Here is a 21,720-nt window from a genome sequence, read left to right on the forward strand (position 1 = left end):
AGCTGCACAAGCAAATTGCATTGTACGGACCAACTGCACAATGACAATTTAAGTCTATCTATACATCATACAACATGGAGAAATGAACTAATAAACAATAACATAAACAAACTGAACTTGTGCCAAAGCGTGCCATACTGTGTACAATGGTGAATGAAAGCGTGGGCTGGTCAATCTGCGTCTTTTATCCTGGTGGTGGAATCAACCAAAGGGAGGAGGGAGAGAAGAGCAGAAAATAGAACATTGTTAGTTTGTGAGCCACTCAAAAATACAAAGTAAGACATTTGTTTGACCATCTGCTTTCATAACTGTGGGAATTTTGATACAGCACAAAGATCAGACACACCTTATTAATCACTTAAACACAGAATGGGGGATGTGATAGCTACCACTCATATTTGCTATATGTTGCCCAATTGAAAAACAGATTGTATTGATATATTTGTCAAGCTTAAACAAGTTTGTTGAATTCCCTCACCTCATCTAGTGAGTAAACTGTATTGTCAGGCTAGGATTAACCCCTATCCAGCTTACCACTAGGCAAAACCTTGTTTTGGTTGGACTAAGCCTATTCAGTGTAAAAAAAAAAATGGGCATCTGAAAATAGTTTAGTTCAGAGTCCTGATGTCAAAAAAGTAATTTGGGCAATTTTTTTTGTCATCTGGGAGCTGGCTCCATAGTCAGAACGCATAACAACTAAATGCAGCGTTGCCTTGTTTAGTTCTGATAGTGGGTTTCAACAGGAACATTTCTCCTGTGATCAGTGAGGCTTAAGTGATGAGTATTGCTGGAACATGTCACACAGTCTCAGTGAAGGGAAAATCTGGTGTAAACTGATTCAAAGCCTTGTTGTTCGAGCTCACCAGGCACTGTCCAAAGGACAAAGAACAATAAAATGTGTCATAACCTAGACAAGTTATGGACAAGAAAGTAAAGCTGATTCAATATGGCAAAAAAGCCTTCGGTATCTTCTTTCCATTACAGGGTTTCCCCAGGTTTGACCACCCCAAATAATACTTTTTTTTAAGACCACTTACATGAAAATTAAGACCTACATCACACCCATTATGAGGTTGTAAAACACCAGATCAAATCCATAATGACAATTAAAACAACACTTCCCCATGATGTGCTGTCCTCTCCTTTCGACTGATTATGTTGATTCATTGCTGCCGGTGCGAAAACCCAAAGTATTGTTTGCGCATATCCTAAGAAATTAGACTAGTGTAGTTGCCACGATACCAAAATTATTGTTTCGATACCAATACCACATCAAGAATTGCGATTTCGATACTTCTTCGATAATTCTTAAAAAAATTATTTGATTTGGGGGCCCAGACGACCTTGACATCATCAGTAATATTGAATATAGTGTTATCATTCGCACCAGTGGGCATCCTAGATTCTGCTTGACTCCTTCCACACACACGGAAAATTATGGCTTATTTCATATGTTTCCATTTCATATACCTTCGAATTCATATCAAGTGTACAGTTAATGTATAGTATTTTTTAATCTGCATAATTACTATTAATCTGCTTAATTGCTAAACATATTTAGTCATTTGAATACTTAATATTTATTTTTAAACTATTACACCTAGGCAAATTTGAATGTGGTGTGTAGGCCTAGGTGTAATTGAGTGTTTGTCAATTTAAGAAATACGTGAGTAATTACTGTAGCCTTCAGTCTCACGGTTTTAGGCTAGTGAATAATAGTTGCACATAATGCATAAGGATATGTGGATGCAATTCATTGTTGTCTGTCATTAGATAAAATAAATGTAAATAAAAAACTATCAAGTTCATAGAAGGGATCATGTTCAATAATGATTTTAGCACTAATTACAAATGACATACATGACCTGAGCTAGCAGAATTAGTTAGCAAGGAGCTCTCTCCAGATGTAAAAGTTTGCAAAGGTTGCGCTGCCTATTTCTAAATGACATTAAACCCAATAGTAGACCTACGTACATCTCATAGCCTAGCAACACAAAGTTGAGAGGTGCAAGTGAGCAAATCAACTTGATATTAGCCTATTATTATGTGTTACAACAGAATCACTTAAGCTAAACTAGCAGCCATGTCTCGCTGTTTATGGCACGACAGCTGCGCATATGTGTGTGAGGAGAAAAGACGCACAGCCACAGGCTTGGGGAGGAGGCAGTAGAAGCATGCCTTGTGCACACAAACAAGAACACGGTCATTCTTAAAAGTATTGATACTAATAAAATTAGGTATTGTGACAACTGCTAATAGCTATTGCGACACTTTTGTAGTATCGGTGCACCATGCAACACTAAATTAGACGATCTCTGACGTTAATCAACCCCCTGTTGAATTTTCACATTGTTGTTGTTTTTTCCTAGCCTAGAAATCTAGACGCACCCTAGTAGCGGCAAATTAATTTGCTCAGCCTGTACGTCTAGTATCAAACCATAGGGATTTCTATTGGCTGACGCCGTGGACGTCATCCAATCACAGCGCTCTATTTTGTTAGAGAGTCTTAAGGCGGGCTTAACAGGATGGCGACAGTCCTGCGACAGTGAACAACAAGGAAGGTGGCTATGGCAAACGAAGAGCGGTTGTTTGAATCGGCGTTGGCGTCAACTTTGGAGGAGTTGGACTTGTGCTTTTCTTTGAAAGTTGAGCAACACAATGCACTTAAGTAATTCCTTTCGAAGGATGTATTTGCCGTTTTGCCGACCGGATACGGATATGGTCGTAGCGCTGGCCTATTGCATGCCTAGGCAGTTTGAAAGACAATTCTCTGCCCGCCCCTTGGATTAAGCGAGGAGAATGGCTCGATTCCAGACTATACATTTCAATGATATAGGATGGCCCGCCAGGCTAGTTTTTTCCCCCATTTCACCTTGCTTGCAGGCTAGTATAATTAAAATTGAAGACCTTCGTTTAAAAAATTAAGACTTTGGCAATGGAATTTAAGACTTTTTCAGACCTTAATTAAGGAACATGACATTTAAGACCGTTTAAAGACTTTTAAGACCCCGCGGCTACCCTGCATTATGTCAGGAATACCAAAAGTACTTCTATACGGCTCTGGGCTATACTTCCCTGTCCATAACTCAGAATTGGCTGTGCCACATTTTCTTTTTCCTATGAACAGCACACAGTGATTTCCAACAAGAGCTATGGATCAATTCATACCGGATTTGTCCTTTAAGTGATTTGTAAACAAGGAGTGCATTAGGGTCAATCCGGTATATCAAAGACAATGACTCAATATTACATCTAAACTAGCCCAAAACATTTAGCTCTGATCACTCAAGAGACACTGACAATTGTCAAGAACAAAAACAAAATACAGAAAATACAGTATACACCAGGGGTATTCAATTAATCTTCAGCGAGGTCGTTACGGAAAATTTCCTCAAGCAAAGGTCCGGAGCATCATAATGTTTAGGCTATGTATATGTATGTATGTATAATATATATACAGGGGCGGAGCCAGAGGGGTGGCTCCGGGTGGCACAGGCCACCCTTGAGATTCGATTGGCCACCCCAGGTGCCACCCCAAATCCTAGTCTACGATTGGCCATTAACATGGTGTAAGGCGGGACATATCTTGATGCACTTGCAGCAGTGTGAAGTGTCAGACGTCAGAAATGTAAGTGGCAAACACACTTGCCTTTATTGGCCTGCGGCACAATTGAACTGCGGAACGAAAGGTTTCCCCGATCCGGAAATACTCCTTAATACGCAACTTTGTGTAGGCTTAACAGAGGTAGCCTAAATATCGTGCCTATGACGATGGCAGCTTTAAAAAAAAAAAAAAAAAACATTTATTTCACTTGTCTCGCTGGATTGAAGGCAGAATGTGGGCTGTTGCGCAAATAGATGAATGAGGGTCGGGAGATTCCGTTAACAAAAACCTAAAGTTTTGCTAACATTTTCTCCATTATTATCGTAAAATATGTCTCCATGCAGGGCAGGGCTGGTTCTAACCTAGGCTAGGCTACTATATTTGGGTGGGCTGGTAGAAATTTTGGGTGGGCAACATAGCAAAGCTGTCAAATTGGATCAAAACTAACATAAACACAAAACAAACACAAAACAATCAGTACTACCTAGCTTGAGTTGCTGCAGCCAACAGCCAGGGATAGGCAGTATGTCTGATACATGTATGTAAAACCAGTGGTTAAATTGGCTTTTGTAGGGAGGGGGAGTCCTTATTTACGGTGAATGGTCATCGTTCAAAATCGCGCCGTAAAATGACTTAATGTGTCCTTATACCAAAGGGGCTCTTTTTCCAGTATTAATGTATGTAGTTATTCAAACAAAGAGAAATACTTTACAATTCACTTACTTTATTATTATTTTTTACCTTTAATGTTAAAGGGCAGGTTGTGTCTTTCTGATTATGCACTTCTGGGTTTACATCTTCAATCTGTACCGCCTCCTAAAATCATCTTCCATCTTCATTATTACAGATCAGGGGTGTCATTAGATCTAGAGGTGCACTGGGGGACAAGTCCCCCTAGGGGGGTTCGGGGGCATGCTCCCCCGCAAGAACATTTTGTATATTTTAACGTTTAAATGCATCAATCTGGTGCACTTTGAAAAGAAATTCAGAGTTTAGACTTCATTATTTTTATATATGGATGGAAATATTTGTGCTGTAGCCTGTAACTATTTTGCGCTTCAGAATTTTAACCATGCACACACAGGTGGAATAGTTATGATGATACCGCAATGTGTTTTTATACCAAAGTGGCTTTTTTCCAGTATTAATGTGTAAATGTAGTGTTGAGTAGTTATTCAAACAAAGAGAAATACTTTACAATTCACAATTCATTATTTTTTACCTTTAATGTTAACAGGCAGGCAACAGATTTCACCCTCGGAAAATGTATGAAATTGAACATGTTTGAAAATATTGTTTTTTAAACAAGAAAATTATGTTGATTTAAGAGAATCATTTTTTTGGCAGTTTATGTTATGTTTGATTAAATCACATTAATTACAGGTAATTACTCAACTCAATGGCTACAAAACAACCCGAACAACACTTGAGGCACCTGTGTGCAGACATAACAGTTTACACTTTAAATATATCACATTTACTTATTCATGCATTCATCAGCTTCCAAATAGGAGTAAAGGCAGGCTCCTCAGGTTTATGCTGCCTTTGTCTACAGGCAGCATGATCTGCTGACCTCCTGGTCATCACCCACTTCCTAACAAACTTAGTTGGGTTCCACAACTCTAGTGGTGGACCCACTAACTTTATGAACATTAAAGAGGACACATTCACAATCTTCAGCTGATTTCTCAGTGGTGAAACAATAGCATTCATTGCTGAAAATCCCCTTTCACATTCAGCTGTGCTCACAGCCAGTGTGTCTACTGTGTGTTTTAGTTTCAGAAGACCCTCTTTAATTGACATGTTAGGGTTTTCCTTGTAGTCCCTGTAACCCTGTTTGACACTGCAGTAATTCATTGCCAGACTATCACACAGTTGCCTTAATTCCTGTTCTCCATACAAGAGTGGCACTGGAGAGGGCCAGGTGTCAGGTGACAAGACATTTATCTGATTGAAAAGCTCCAGCTCATGCTCTGGGACCATCCTGGACTGCATGCTACAACTGAGTGCATGAAAAAACTTTTCACAATTTATTTTTATTTGTCTCCCACCAGTTTTCAACGGAACCCCCTTAAAAACTCCATCCTGAACAGCCTGACAGGCAATCTGGTAATGAGGGCCTGGTGTCTCCATCATTGCTAAAAAAACATCAGCCTGCCGTTTAACTTTTTTTAACCCTTCTGAGAGACGAATTTCTCTGTTTTGCAATGCCTCAGACAAGTCTTTCAGCTCCTCTAGAGCATCCAACATTAGTCCCAAATTGACTACAAAACCCTCTGACGATAATTTAGCTGCAAGCCCTTCATACATGCACCTTTCAGCCGAGGTCCTCGATGTATCTTTAGCAGCACTAATAAAGTGCTGGTGCAAAGCACCATACATCTTCCAGACAGCCTCAACTGTCCTGTAGGATGAGGCAACCCATCTCACATTTAACACACGACCTATTTTTCTCAACTGTGTGCCCACTACTGATGCAGCCTCATCCAGTTCCCTCAAATTCTTTGGGGACTGATTATAAAGGCAGTACAGCTTATCCAGGAAACTGGTGAAGTGGTTGGTTTCCACACAGCTCCTTACGGCATCCCCAACTGACAGCTCTAGCCTGTGATTAAGGCAGTGCCAGCCAACCACTGCTGGATACCTAGCCTTTAGCTTCGCATACACCCCTGCCTTTCTACCCAGCATCACCGATGCCCCATCTGAGCAGAAGCCAAGAAAGCACTGCTTCAGAAACTCATCGTCTAACCCATTGTCCATGAGACACTTGAGCAATGCATCAGTGATGCCATCTGCAGTAGTCTGTTCTAGCTCAATAACCTCTAAGAAAAAAGTGAGTGGGTCTGAATTTTGGATTGATGTGCGAACATATACAACTAAACAAGATTTTTTGCTTAGTGTCGTGCTCTCATCTATCAGGATGGACACTTTGGGCCTTGTATTCCTGATGCTGGTCATCAGGGCATGTTTCATTTCTTCTGAGATGAAATTAACAATATCTGTGCATGTGACATTAGTGTGCAAAACTCTCCCCATATTAAGACCATTCATGCGCTGTAGGTCGATAAGCGAAGGGTGATCTGTGTATGGGCGATTTTTTTTGGCAATGTGATATGCCGTTCTAAAGACCTTCTCAGTGGTGCACAGCTGTTCTTGTTGTGCTTTTAGGAAGCTGGCATCTAATGCACTTTCTTCTTTTTTTTCACAGATAGTCTCGGCTAATTTGTGGCTATGCGATGTTACATGCTCGCATATTTTTTTTCGTAACGATTTCATCTGCTTGTCTTTAGTATCCCCATACGGTTTAACTCTGCCATATTGCCACTCTGATGAAAAAGTGTATTTGTTTGAACCAGATCTTAGCACACCTGGTGACCCTGCATCTCTGCATATTTCACATCCCAGTGCATTATTAGATAGGAATATGAACGAGTATTTGGTTTTGAAGTGTTCATATTGAGCCAGAGTCCAACAAATTGGCAAACTGAGGGCTGACGCTGGGCTGCTGCTGCTACCGCTGCTACTGCTACCGCTGCTGAGGGCTGACGCTGAGCTGCCGCTGCTACCGCTGCTGAAAGCTGACGCTGGGCTGCTGCTGCTACCGCTGCTACCGCTGCTGAAAGCTGCCGCTGGGCTGCCGCTGCTACCGCTGCTGAAAACTGACGCTGGGCTGCCGCTGCTGAAAGCTGACGCTGAGCTGCCGCTGCTACCGCTGCTGAAAGCTGACGCTGGGCTGCTGCTGCTACCGCTGCTACCGCTGATGAAAGCTGACGCTGGGCTGCCGCTGCTACCGCTGCTGAAAGCTGACGCTGGGCTGCTGCTGCTAGCACTGCCATTGCTGAGAGCTGGGTTGCTGGTTGTGCCTTTCTTTAGGGCTTTTCTACTAAATGCATAGTTTCATACATCAAAATGACTGATTCTGCACACTGGGTTTACATCTTCAATCTCTATCACCGGGGGCATCCGTGGCCTACTAGTTAGGGAATCCGACTTCGACCGGTTCGATCCCTGACTGGTAGGAAAAATGTGGGTAGGGGGAGTGATTGAACAACGCTCTCCCATATCCACATCCACGGATCCGTTGGGGTTAGGTGCCTTGCTCAAGGGCACCTCATGAGGTGCCCTTGAGCAAGGCACCTAACCCCAACTGCTCCCCGGGCACCGGATTAAGGGGTTGCCCACTGCTCTAGGTGTGTATGTGACACAGAATGACCCATATGTAAAAAGTATAAACTGATTTACATGTTTTTTTTATTTACATTCTTTTGATATGGCAATTGCAGCATTAACTTACCCCCCAAAGAAATCTTCCAGGGTCCGCTTCATCAATGTTTAATCAGTGTCTAAATGAACACAATCAGCTTATTAATCTTTTTTGAAAGATTGGCCTAAACTATCAACACAGCGAATGCTAGTAGAATGAGTTGTCTCTTTCTCTGTAAACGATGGGATTAGTGCTGCCACTAACGACTAGGCTAATTTTCTATCGACTAATCTTTCGACTAATTTTTTGATTAGTTGACTAATCTATACGACTAATTTAAAAAAAAATCAAGTGTTTGTTATTTCGTTGTGTCCATTTTATTTTCAACTCAACTGAAGGGCCAAAACATAAAATGTCATCTGTGCCATTAACAATATACATAACTTAAAAATACAAATGTAAACAATATAAAAAAACTTAAATATTACCAAATAAAAACGAAGTGGGATGTTTTCCACATTCCAAAATAAATATTATTATATATACTATAAATAATATATATATATTTTTTTTTTTTTATTTATTTATTTATTTATTTTTAAATCTGAATGTTTCAAAACATTCTTTCACTAGTTTGTCACTCTTAATATCCTGTCTGGGCTTTCACTCAATCTTCACATCAATGTCAGCCTATGTTTTTTAGCAGCTCATTAAGTAAACTGTTCAAAAACATTCTGTATTAACAATCTAAGCTGTACCAGAGAATGTACGTACACACCGCCGCCGACTTGACCGGCAAAAGATACAGGAAGTCATTAATTTTCAATGGAAGCCGGCTTCTCTCAGCTGCAAGAAGCGGAACTTTATGGTAATGAGCTATGATGCGGTTCAGAGGCAAACGGCAAGCAAGTAGAATGCTGCCACGTCAGAGCGGCCAAAGCTTCCCGGTATTATTTGACAAGCCTCTTTGACAGGGCGGCCAGAACTTCTTTTGCAGCTCAAATCGGCGGCGGTGTGTACACTGAGCCATTTGAGACAGGAGACCAAAATAAATAGGCAGTAAAACGACACGTCGACTAAAAAAATGCTGTGGACTAATTTTCACGTTGACTAATCGCAGCAGCACTAGTTGGGATACTTAATTAGCTTAGTTGGCTTTTTTGTTTCTGACGGACTGAATGAAAGTTTCGGCTAGCAGCTAGCAGCAGCAGCACTAGTTCTATTATTGACGTTAGCTTGGCTCATTTGTTATTTCTCGTGTAATTTGCCTTCAAAAACAAACAAGCACTCACCTTGTTCCACCAGACAGACAGCTTGAATACACGTAGGCCTACTGAATCTCAAAACAACTTTTATGAAGTTCAGTTGTCTAAAAGTCAACTCTAGTTTCCCCTTGATGGCTGTGGGCGGGAACGATGATAAACTGTGCAGGTTCAACACAACGCAGGTTACTAGACAACTAGAGAACGCAGCGATAGATCAATGCATTATGACGTCTTATGATTCCATGTAGTCTGGGTGTCTGTGTGGTCTTGCTAATTAGTCTCATAATATGCCAGGAGATTAAAAATAATTCAAGTGGAATAGCAATATTTGGTGTTGAAGGAGACGGAGCTGAGCTCCGGTAGGGTGTGTTGTGGACCTGAGGAGGCGGAGCTGCGCTCCGGTGCGCTCCGGCCCAATTTAACCTCTGTGTAAAACACAAAATAGTATGTTGTCATTTTTATTTTATTTAGTTGGAAAAAAATGGCATCATATTTTGTATCAAAATACTTTATAGGTTTGTAGTTTAAAAATAGTGCCAAATTATTTTGGTAAAACCAATAACCTACTTTTGGTGATGTGATTATAAAAGTGCAAAACGATAAATGCAGCACTGGTGCTGACTTGTAATTTGCCCAGAGTTGTTGTGATCAGAATATTGAGATTCAGGGAGATAAGTTTCTTGAGAACTGTAGTCATCCAATTCAAACACATGGAAGTCATCCAATTCAAACACATGGAACCGGTTATGTGGTTGCCCTGCAAGAAGTTGCACCATGTGCAACGTGCACAATGTTTGCACACATCCACAATACACTCCTTCATACCAACCTCAAGTTTCTTGAGAACTTTAAAGTTCTCAAAAAACTGATGATTAATCATCTAATCCAGTGGTTCTTAACTGATCTGGCTTTGGGACCCACAATTTCCCATGTTCATGAAGTCACAACCCATATATATTTTATAGCGTTCAAGACAACATATTTGGTGAGCTACATGCTAAGAAAGGCGAAGTGCCTGTAGGCCTATTTGTTTGGAACATGCTGTTTGGCATTACATTTGTGAAGTCTCCAACTCCTGGTGTCACCTTAAAGTACTTGACAGGTCTGTCTTTGACAGGTGTACTTTATTATGAGGTATTTTCACTCATGTTCCAGCAATTGTGAACATCGCACACTGTGGATTCTGCACCATTTCGTCTCAATTTAAGTCTATTTGAAATGGGCGATTTCTTCTTTTTTTTTTAACCACAAGCTCCGCGACCCACCCAGAATGGTTCCGCGACCTACTTTTGGGTCCCGACCCACCAGTTAAGAACCACTGATCTAATCGGAAGACATGGAACCGGTTATGGTTGCCCTGCAACAAGTTACCCCTCGTGAAAATGTAATTAATAATTTGCCCAGACTTGTTGTGATCATAATATTGAGATTCAGGAAGATGAAATTGCTCGCATACACAATACACTCCTTCATACCAACCTCAAGTTTCTTGAGAAAATAAACAAATAGACAAAAAAGCAGGTCAAATTATTGTAACAGCTACAAAAATAGATGGCCATAGAGTGGGGGAAATGTCTTGGATGAGTATATTTTGTATATCTTCATTTACAGTAATATAATAAAATGAATTATATTTTAATGTCCCCATGATGGAATTTGTTTTAGAACAGCATAGCCTAGTGACAGACAACTTAGATAATTAACTTTAATATGTTTGTTTTCAATTTTATTCAAATACAAAGACATTTTATGTGAGAGTAAGGTATTTGTGTTTTTTTGTCCTTCAATTTATGAGTATGGTGTTTGCATCTGGTTTCCCTAATGTATTTGTGCTAATTTCACATCTTGAGCCTGTTTCTGTTTATCTGGATGTTTTGCCTCATGCCACCCTTGAATCAGTGCCTTACTAGTGCCACCCTTGTTAAAAATGTCTAGAATCGCCACTGTGTATATATAATATTAGGATGGATGGATGGAGCCTAGTTGTAGATAGATAGATAGATAGATAGATACTTTATTGATCCCCAAGGGGAAATTCAAGAAGATTGTAGGCCTAGGCCTAATGTTTAATGTGAAATAAAATAAGTAGCCTAAAAGGCAACATTCGAAATGAGGAGAAACTAGATGTACCGCATAGCGGTACAAAATATGACCGCCGCTCAGTCCTGTACATCCGTTCCGCGAAAATAAATCACACTTCAATTTGTCTCCATATTTTACTCCATCCCCCACTCTTGAAACTTTTGTGTATGCTTGTTTGGCATGCCTGAGTGTGTGTGTGCGGCTGCACAGAAAGTAGCCTACTGGTGCTGAAAAGGTGAATAGATTGTAGAATAGCTAAAGAAGAAAACAGCTATCAAAAACAAAGGTCATTTTTGGATGGATGGATTTTTTGTGAATGTTTCTTCTTCTACATAAGATTTTAGTCATCTTTAGTTGAATGTAATACTTTATTGTCAATGCACAAATTAAGTAACAGTAGTCTGAAACGTTATTGTTAATGCACAAATTAAGTAACAGTAGCCTAGTAACCAGTGGTGCAAATAACTGACATGTCCAAATGGGCCTTGATGAATGAAATGCGTCGCTAGACTGTTCATACACATTTTAACGTGCCAAAGTTGAAGAGCTTTTGTCCGTTATTGTTCGTGCAAATATAGGCTGATTCATGTTCCCTTGCATTGTTTAACTGAGGTCCATGGCTAGTCTGGCTTTCATCAGACCAAGCTCAATCTTTTAAGAAATCAAAAAATAAATAGCGGGCAGATCAGGCTGGGTTCACCCAGCCTAGTCCATAGGCACCCAATATTGTTTAATTTTCCGATTGAGATATACACGCTCTGGCTATTCTAAATGCAAAAATGCATCAGGGAGTTATGACAAAACGGTAACTAACAAACTAGATCCTAATAGAAAGCTGTTAGCTTCCCTAAGCTACAGGTAGGATTATAAGGTAGGCCTATTTACAACATAAATTGTCAATAGGCTATGCTGGCGACACAAATAAAATCTCCTTTGGAAACCAATGGCTTACGCCTTACAGTATCAAGCGGACTTAAACTGTCATATCGTGGCGAAAAGTTGTAATAACATTCACGCAGCTCCATGAGTCAAGGAAAGGGCGAATGAAGTAGCCACTTCTAAATGGGACCCACTACACAGTAGCTTAAGGTGTTTTGCTAAAGCAGCCATAATGAAATGAAGGTGTCATTGTTTGGATACTTCACACACACATGCTTTTTAATTTCACAGACTACAACTACCAACTACCCGGGGACGAAATGAAATTTTTCCGTAAAAGTCTAGTGGGGCTACATACCCACCAAATTTCATGTACCCCGTTGGTTCGGTGTCCCGGGTATCAATGACCAAAAATTCAGGGAGTAGATGACGGGAAAAATTCTTGAATTGTGTGCATGTGTGTGTGTACAAATTTATGTTTATGTGTGTGGGTGTGTGTGTGTGTGTGTATGTGCGTGCTTGTGTGTTTGCCTGCGTATGTGTGTTTGTGCATGTGCATGCATGCGTACATATGTCTACGTGTGAGTATGTGTCATACGTATGATTACTGTAAATGTATGTGTGTGCGTGTGTATCTGTTTATGCACATGTGTGCACATGGAATGGGAAATTTGGGCATGCGGAAAAAAAAAAAAAAAAAAAAAAAAATCGCTTCGCTGCGCGGCGGTCATAATAAGGCAAGATAAGAGTGATTGGGGAGAAAAACTGAGTAGCCTTGGCTATTTTAAAGATCTTAACGTGAACTTAAAATAAAATTTGAGCTGAGACAAGGCTGGTTCCTTGAACCCATTAATCAGCAAGTTTAATTTAATTTTTTTAGTTTTTTTTATGTTGACCCGAAATCCTGGAAACCCAGGAACATCACGTTGTTGGGCAGTGAATGCATGTCGGCTTAACTAGATTGTGGTGGATCAATCATATTGCCTTCTTAAATCGTAAAATATTCTGTGGTCTCAGTTCACTGTTGAATGGGCCTAGCCTACCCTATGCTTGCTCAATATGCTTTGTCTAGTAGAGGTGCTTCAAATTGGCGCTTTTAAAAATCGCCTGTCTCAGAATAGAAGAGGTCCAGGGCAATTCTGCGCAAAACGGTCACATCCATATTTAGCCTAGTTGGCATTACGGACGTGACAGTTTTGCGTGGTATTGCCCCCGTATCGTTATATAAAGCTCTGTTCTCGCTGTCTAGCTTCCTCCTCTTTGAGCAATCGATGATCTGAAAATAACTTACTTATCGTTAACTTAGATATCCATCTGATTGTTTCTCGTCCCGTCTCCTCTCCTCGCTCGTTTCAGGCTATCAGTCTCTTCCCCATAGTAGGCTACTTTACTCACTGACTCGACTTTATCAGAATTCACAGATTTCACTGGCTGAGTAGCAGCAAGCGAAATGATGGTTCCTGAAGCTCCTGAAGTAAATGCTGTTATCCTAACCAACGAAACATTTAGCGCAGCTTTGAAATCTTACGTGAAAATCTAAATTAGGCTATTATGGTCTGGGTCCGGATAGGATCACGTCACGGTCCGGACTCGGATCGCGGTCCGCCATTTGGTGATCCCTGGTATACACCATACAACAAATATTGTTGGTGAGTTAATCATTTTGGCCATGTCATTTTTTTTACTTTTGATGCATGTTCAGCCCATCTGTAAAATATCTTCATAAAACCTAGTGGAAATTTCGCCTCTATCATTTCTATGACAATGTGATTTTGTAGCTTTCGTAGCTACACAGTTTGATGTTAACTGTATAAAGGTTGAATAATCTTAGTGCAATAGAGGCCTACCCTTTATAAAAAGCCCACCAATAATGCTCACCACAATTGGAAATAATTTAAAATAAGAGAAAATTACCCCAGCTTCATGGATGTTTTGGAACCTCCAGCCCTCGTAACAAAAGCCTTCTTGACCTTTGCGGATTCCACAGCTATCCATCCGCAGAGCGTTCCACAGTGCATAACGTAGGCTGCAAATAAAAAGCAAAATCAATCTATCAGTGTGGTAATAATAGCTCTGAAACTGACAGTTTCAGTCATTGATTTTGATTAGCTGAAACGTGTTCCTTTCTGTTGTAATTCCCAAGTTACACAAAGTTACACAAGGTTACACATCCTTGTGTACACATCCCTACGCAAAGAATGTTAAAAAATGAAGTTGTTACAAGCTGTGGCCAATGTTCCACTTACCATTGTGTGACAGTCTACATAAACTATTTATTGATGTAGGGGTGTCTTTATAAAACCATCAACTGTGCATAAGTTAAGACAACCAGAGGAATACAATAAATCATCTGTTAGAAATTGATCTTAATGCCTCAATTAAAAAATGAGGAAAAAATCCAACTTTTAAACACACCAATATTCTTTGTGAATGAACCAGGTATCGTAAATTAATAAATGTTATTCCTTAAAATACAGGGGGCATAAGTAAGGAACCCCCCATGTTAAAATCCCATAGAGGCAGGCAGATTTTTATTTTTAAAGGCCAGTTATTGAATGGACTCAGGATACTATGCATCCTGATAAAGTTCCCTTGGCCTTTGTAATTAAAAGATAGATAGCCCCACATCACATACCCTTCACCATACCTAGATATATCATGGTTTTATTTCAGTTAGACTAATAGCTGGTTTGATTTGCATGCTACAGATTCTATTAATTGCAAAAGAAATGTTGACTGGTAAGTTATTCATGACTGCAGATGCTAACTTGCCTATTTCTTGATCCCTCGACCGCAGCAACGCTACTTCCTAGTTTACCTGGGTTACAAGAATGCCCTTTTACTCCTGTTACAATATGCTGTAATTTATAGCAGGTTAAACAAAAGTGAGAACATATTGTGGGGGAAAATATACTTACCATTTTGGTACGCTGTTTGTTCAGCAATTTGATCTGATGGTCTAGCGTAGTCTTCCAATGTTTTAAGAAGCTGCCGGCCTCTTTTCAGTGGAATTGAGCTGGAACCAGTTTAAACCAGTGGCAATAACGTTAGCTTTGTCATCTTGACTGACATCCCAAAGACATTTTAAAATTCCGTGCATTTTGGCTACAGCATGGCTTAACACCATTCAAAACATACAGACTAAAGCTGTATAAGGCAAAGTAAGCTAGCAACATTAAATTGTCTAACGTTAGCTTTATATACAAGCGGCACAGCCAGTGATGTAACTTACAAGTAGCTAACATTAACTAGCTAGCTAACTTTATGTGCTGCTTCGTCAGGTTGTTCAATGATATATCGAGTCTAAAAATATGCAAGAACGTTAGCAAATTACCAAAATGTTAATGTACCTTCTCTGAGTTTTTCGTGGTGGCAAGTTCTGCACAACCCTTCATACGCACACACCGTTTCACTTGGTTTCACTGGGCGCCAAATCTAGACTGCATTTTCTGGTAGGAGTCTTCTGCATGGGAGTTTGTCACATCCTACCATCATAGACCTCTGGAGTCTAACTTGATTTCTCTAACTCTAAAGTCGCAAGTTAGCTCTGGGGTAGCAAAAATCAAATTGTGCCGCCTTCACGTACCATTGATTATAATATCTACTCAAAGGTTGAGGACAAAAGTGCGTTCAGGAAAACGTATGCTTCTCCGATTTCGTCGTCTCCCTGCGCGAGAATTTAACAGGTGATCTCCTTATATGGTGGTCACATCACATGGTTAGGCCTACTGTTTGCAAATGTGAACTTGAAAATATGTGCAATTAAAACAAATAAGCCAATGAAAATCATTTGAGAATTGTTGTACAACAGCTAGAGCTCTTACAGATCAGACTAATTTATAAAACAAATAGGTCTGGATGAGCATTACATTAGTTCACTTAAAGAGCTCTCTGATGGATAAGCCTGAGTAAAATATGAGATATAAATTGAGCAAGTCTGAGTATTGTATAACCCTTTGCTGAGGGTGGGGTGGCCTTTTGAATGCACTACTATTTTGATACATGATCATGTCAAAATCGCTATTTTTAAAACACTAAGAAGGCTCAACACAACTTGAAACTTTGATCGAAGTATTATCAGTGTCTCTACACATGAACTCGAGCATTGAGAACATTGTTCGTGTACACATAGTTTACTAAAATGAAAGGGTTTGGACTTAAGGCTCTGGCATGGTCCTGCGTCACATTTGCGCGTGTCCAAGACGTGCGTCATTTTTGCCGTGGACGTGAAGCATACTCCAATTTCTGCTGTCCTGAATGCGCGTTAAATTGTTACGGTTAGCGCCTGCGCACTACGGATTAACTGTGATACTCTGCCCCACCAACTGGGGGCGGTACGTCGAGCCTGAAAGTAGGACACAACCAGCAAAAAAGCCTGAAACGCCTGAAGAAAAGAAGAACTTGGGATGTGCGAGCACTAAACGAAGGAAGAGCTGATGAAGGAAAAAGCACCACGAGTACGTTCGCCTGTCTGCTGGGAAGTTTGATAAGCTGGCCCATCGCATCGCTCCATTTATCATCCACCAGAACACACACAGCACACCTGTTGGTATAGCTGAGAGACTAGCTTAGCCTACTTGCTTATTAGGCTACTTAGCCTGTAGCTTAGTGACTCGGTGCTGCGAGGGCAGCAATATTGGTGCGATACAAAGTAAAGACATTTTTCTGAACACATGCAGCAGTGTCATGGTAAGAAAGAGTTGTGCGTACAGATGTCCTCAATTAAATTTGTATTGAGTCTTCACACCTGCCTCATACCAAAAAGTATGAACCAAAAACCTGTAAATATGACGTGTCAATAAAAGTTTTGAAGTAACTATTTGTGTTCATAATGTATGTCTCACTGTGATAATGGGTGTATTTAGAGCGAGCGGTAGCCTAGGTTATTCCTTCAATTATTATTATGATAACATTATCCGGTGTTGACAGGCGAGTTTCGAGATTGAGTTCAGCATTGTTCAGGAGTAGGCTAGGAGATAATGATTGCACCTGGGAGAGGTAGGCTACATTCCCTTTATTATTATAATCACTATTGATAATGCATTATATAAGGAACAGGCGAGAATGCATCTCGATCAGCAAGTGTTACATGGGTTTCGCCTGAGCGTTGTAGATAGATACCTTTAATTGGCTCTGGGTTTTGCGATTTGATTTCAGCATACGCTCATTTTTAAAAGATGCATTTAATCCGAAGTCATGTCAGCTCTCTATGCAGGGAGTAGGGCTGTCACTTTTATTCGAACATGACGTGAAATATCCGTAGTCGAACTATAAATAAACTATTCGGTTTTTAGTGCTGTGTAGCGCATTTCCCGGTGTTGACAGGCGAGTTTCGAGATTTGAGTTCAGCATTGTTCAGGAGTAGGCTAGGTGATAATGATTGCACCAGGGAGAGGTAGGCTACATTCCCTTTATTATTATAATCACTATTGATAACGCATTATATAAGGAACAGGCGAGAATGCATCTCGATCAGCAAGTGTTACATGGGTTTCGCCTGAGCGTTGTAGATAGATACCTTTAATTGGCTCTGGGTTTTGCGATTTGATTTCAGCATACGCTCATTTTTAAAAGATGCATTTAATCCGAAGTCATGTCAGCTCTCCATGCATGGAGTAAAGGCTGTCACTGTCTATGATTAGTTTTATTTTATTGTTTACCATCTCATTCAGTGCTATATGATCCAGGGCTCATGACCAAATCAAGCCAATATAATAGCCAGTAGCCACAATGAGCCCATGCAGCCACCCTGTTTCGACAATCAAAGGTAACGCACAGAACGGCCAGCAGACAGATAATTACGTCCCCAACTCATCTAAAATGTGGTGTCTTGAAATACTTTGGGTTCTACACCATAGATGGTAAAGTGACCGTTAAATATAATGTTAAAGAATGTATCTGTGGATTGTGGCTTTACATCGGTCGAAGTTGACTCCATGTCGTGGTGTCTCACGTAACTCAAAGCCAGGCAAGCTGAGGACAGGCGCTCTGTTCCATCGTCGTTATGGTAACCAAACAAGTCTTCTTCTGTCTAGGTTTGTTTCTACGTTTAAGTGTTGTTCTTCTATGTGGTCCACCTACTGGAGGGGAGTGTTTACAGCAGTTCCGTTTCACACATGCGCAGTCTACGCGTCACTTTGACGCGCGGTCTTAAATTTCGGTCGACTCAAAGACGCGACACATGCTGTAAAAATGACGCAATTCTCGTCACGCGCTCACCAGTGCCGCGTGCGCGGGACGCAGACGCGGGACCATACTTTAGGCTTTAACGTAGTGTTTTTAAAATTGCGCTAGTGATTTGATGCAATCATGTATAAAAGTACAAGATGATTGGCAACAAGAGACCAGTGATGAGCTCTCCTGAATGTAAGTTAATTAACACGCAGACACAGAACAGAGTCTGTAAAGCAACTTTGTAAGCAATTAAAGCTATGTCACTCAGACTCATTTTGGTTACATGACCTGTACAGTCTTAGCCTGGGTGTTCCCATGCTGCCTTGCGCGCGATTTGATTCACGCTGCTAAGGCAGCCTGGAGACCATGGAGCAAATGAGGGAACCAATCACAGAACAGGTGGGAAAGCAAGACGATGATGAGCTATGCACAGACGCATTTGATAGACATCCGTGGCACCCAATAAACGGATCTGGGCATTTTTTTCAAATACGAGAAAATGAACGTTTGGTTCCCAGACCACGTCTCTTTGAGAAGTGGTGGCGCTAGCCAGGCTAGTACAGTCTAGTCCAGGGGTCTCCAACCTTTTTGGGAATGAGGGCTACCTGAAGACCCGAAATCATATGGAGGGCTACTCATTTGAAACAGACAGACCCTCACCCCTTTTTTGCGAGGGTAGTCCTCCTAAATAATAGGCCTATGTGATTTTAACTTTTAAATTATCAATATTGTGTAGGCCTATAAGTTTTATACATTAAGCAACTGTATTTTCATCTGATTCTTCAATACTTTAATATCATATATGATATGCAACACTACCAACATTTTTGTTCAGTTTGTTCATTTCAAAGTTTGCATGGGGAATCAAATCTAATTTTTTAACAAAAAAGAAAACAAAACAATCTTTTTATGCAATTAATAATTTTGTTTACAATGTGTACCCAATCTATACCCACCGCGGGCACCATGTTGGAGACCACTGGTCTAGTCTGTTCTCCTGCAATCAAACTAGCTGTCTTAGTCTAAAACTACATACAGTCAAGTTAGTTTGACCCAAGAGCATGGTGGCTAGCTAGCAGGTATCTTTATATTAAAGACAATGTTTCTACTACTAGGCTGATAGAGATTCCACTTGGTAGTCACTAGAGTAGCTGGCTGCCTGTTTCGGTTTTAATTTGGGTAGGAAGAAAAGTCTCTCTCTCTCTCTCTCGTAGGCTAGGCTGTGCAGAGTGCAAAAAGGCTGCCCTCATTCATACGTCATTCTGACTGAATCCGATATGATCTGACACTGATTACCTAAAAGAATCATTAATCTTTGTTTTAACCTTTTTAATCTTTGTGTTTCAAGTGTTCCATCTATCCCGTCCAGACATTCCACACAGGATCCCACAAAGTAAGACATATTTTAGTGTATGATGTGTTTCATGTGTCTATACTTTTTACTCTGTGTTATGGTAGGCTAGAGGCTGAGAGAGAGAGTAGTCACTAGAGTAGCTGGCTGCCTGTTTCATTTCACAAGACACATTTCATCCATTGTATTTTTGTTAACACCTATATTTTTTCTGTTTTCAACAGGTCAAAGATTTCCCAGATAAGCTCCTGCAGGATGCACAGGTATTTTGGACAAGTTCTCTCTACTGTTGTCAGTACACTACTGTATGAGCATTGCTAGTTAATTTTTTTATATATATTTCTTTTTAATTTTTTTGTCAAATGTTTTTTAGATTTTAGTAAAATTGTTGTTCAAAATGAAATGAAACAGTGAAACAGTGTTTGAATGAAATGAAACAGTGTTTTTTTTTAACTTTTGTACTGTAGCCCATTTGTGGCAATCAATAAAAAATATCAAAATTAATATAATGTATTCTCCTATGTCTATTTTAGCTGATTTTTTTCAGCCCTATTTCACCTTGATGTACATAAGTAAAATAAAGAAATATGTTTTTGGAAATCCATAAGCAAAAAAACAGAACACCCAATAAAGTCACCAACCCAATTGATTATGTTATTTTAACCCAACCCGAGGTCTGTCAAATAGTGACCCAGGTACCTGGGCTAGGAATAACCCAATTTGGGTTGTTTCCAACCCAGCATTTGATACTGAAGTTTTATCAACTAGTTTCAAGTTTGTGTGATATTCAAAGTCATGTTGCTGAGACAGCTACAGTAAAACAACCAAGCTTACTAAGTATTGAAGTGTTACTGGTGCTCCTAGGTCTAGTTCCCAGAGTAGTATTATCTGACTACAGTATCTGCTGCAAAAGTGTGAGAATGAAAGAACAAACAAGTTGTCCAAACCAACCACCCTCTTTGTCTAACTCATAGCAATTACCTCTAATGTTATGGTAAATTAGCACCCCCCTTATTTGCAGTCACACATGCTGGAAGGGGGTAACCTTCAAAGCAAAGCCCAGTAAGTGTCCTATTCTTTAGGACAGTGCCTTAAGGGTACTGTAAGATTAAGGGGAGTGGTGATGATTGGCTTACTGGACACAGGGCTACCAGCCTGGAGTTACTTCCTTCAGTTCCACTAGGATAAACTGCAGGCAAGAGGTACTTTGTAAGGTGGTGAGAGATTCTCCAGGTTTGCCATCCCAAGTAAGCATGTGAGTATGATGCATGTGTATAGAGATCCCGTGCTGTTTAATCTTTCACCAGTTGTGCACGTTTCAACGCCTTGGTGAAAGTCACTTTACACTACCACCCCAGTCAACCCAGACTCAATCTCCAGTTGGATGGACAGGGTTTAGTGGGGTTCTGGCAGAAATCCCATCCATATACTTGCTATGGCTCAATTTATGTAATTTGTACACATACCCTTGTAGTGCACTGATACAGTAGTATACTACACATCATCATAAGATGCCTAAAGAATGTATTCCCAGGGGCATAGCACAAGATCCTGGGCCCTGAGCATAGGCAGTCCTGATGGGCCCCCATAATAAATATAACAAAATATATTTCAGACCTCCCTCCCCTTGGGGCCCTAGTAATCAGTACTGGTTTTACCCCCAGTCCGACACCCCTGCGTATTCCTATTATCCCATAATAGATTATACTGTACCTCAAAGTAAAAAAAACCTGGCTGGCCAGTGACCCACAGCTGTTTGAATATTATGGCAGCTTTAATATATATTTATATAATATATTTAATTATATTAAGCTGATAAGGTCGTTTTTAGCAGAAGACTGAATTCTATTTAATATCTAGGTTAAGATGCAGATGAAAATATCAGCCTCTGACGCAACAGTTGTTGTCTAGAAGCATGTATATTCCATGAGATAGCCACTCTGTCTGATCTCTCTTAGCACGTGATGTATTTTGGTGCCAGTTTTTACAAACTTAACAATTGTATAAGCAGACGTAACCCCAACTTTATTCAACACTTAATATCCATCATACCCCACAACCCCATGCTTCTCATGTCCCCTTCCACAATTCTGGCTTGCATGATGCCCCTGCTAGAGAGGCATCTCAGAGGATTACCAATGTATACTTTTGGTGCCATTGA

The 21,720-nt window shown here is 40.3% G+C and overlaps 1 long non-coding RNA gene across 2 annotated transcripts; it reads right to left on the reverse strand.

Annotated features, from left to right (window-relative positions):
• Nucleotides 1-149: 149 nt before the first annotated feature.
• LOC121685516 lies at nt 150-15,669 on the reverse strand. Of its 2 annotated transcripts, none has more exons than XR_006023375.1 (3): nt 15,385-15,669; nt 14,953-15,050; nt 150-189 (listed from the first exon to the last, which is right to left on the reverse strand). It is a non-coding gene; the product is annotated as an uncharacterized LOC121685516 (long non-coding RNA). The 2 variants fall into 2 exon arrangements; XR_006023374.1 differs by lacking the exon at nt 150-189 and adding an exon at nt 14,028-14,060.
• Between the last annotated feature and the right edge of the window lie 6,051 nt (nt 15,670-21,720).

The sequence above is a fragment of the Alosa sapidissima genome, chromosome 16 (assembly GCF_018492685.1).
Source record: "Alosa sapidissima isolate fAloSap1 chromosome 16, fAloSap1.pri, whole genome shotgun sequence".
NCBI classification, from domain to species: Eukaryota; Metazoa; Chordata; class Actinopteri; order Clupeiformes; family Clupeidae; genus Alosa; species Alosa sapidissima.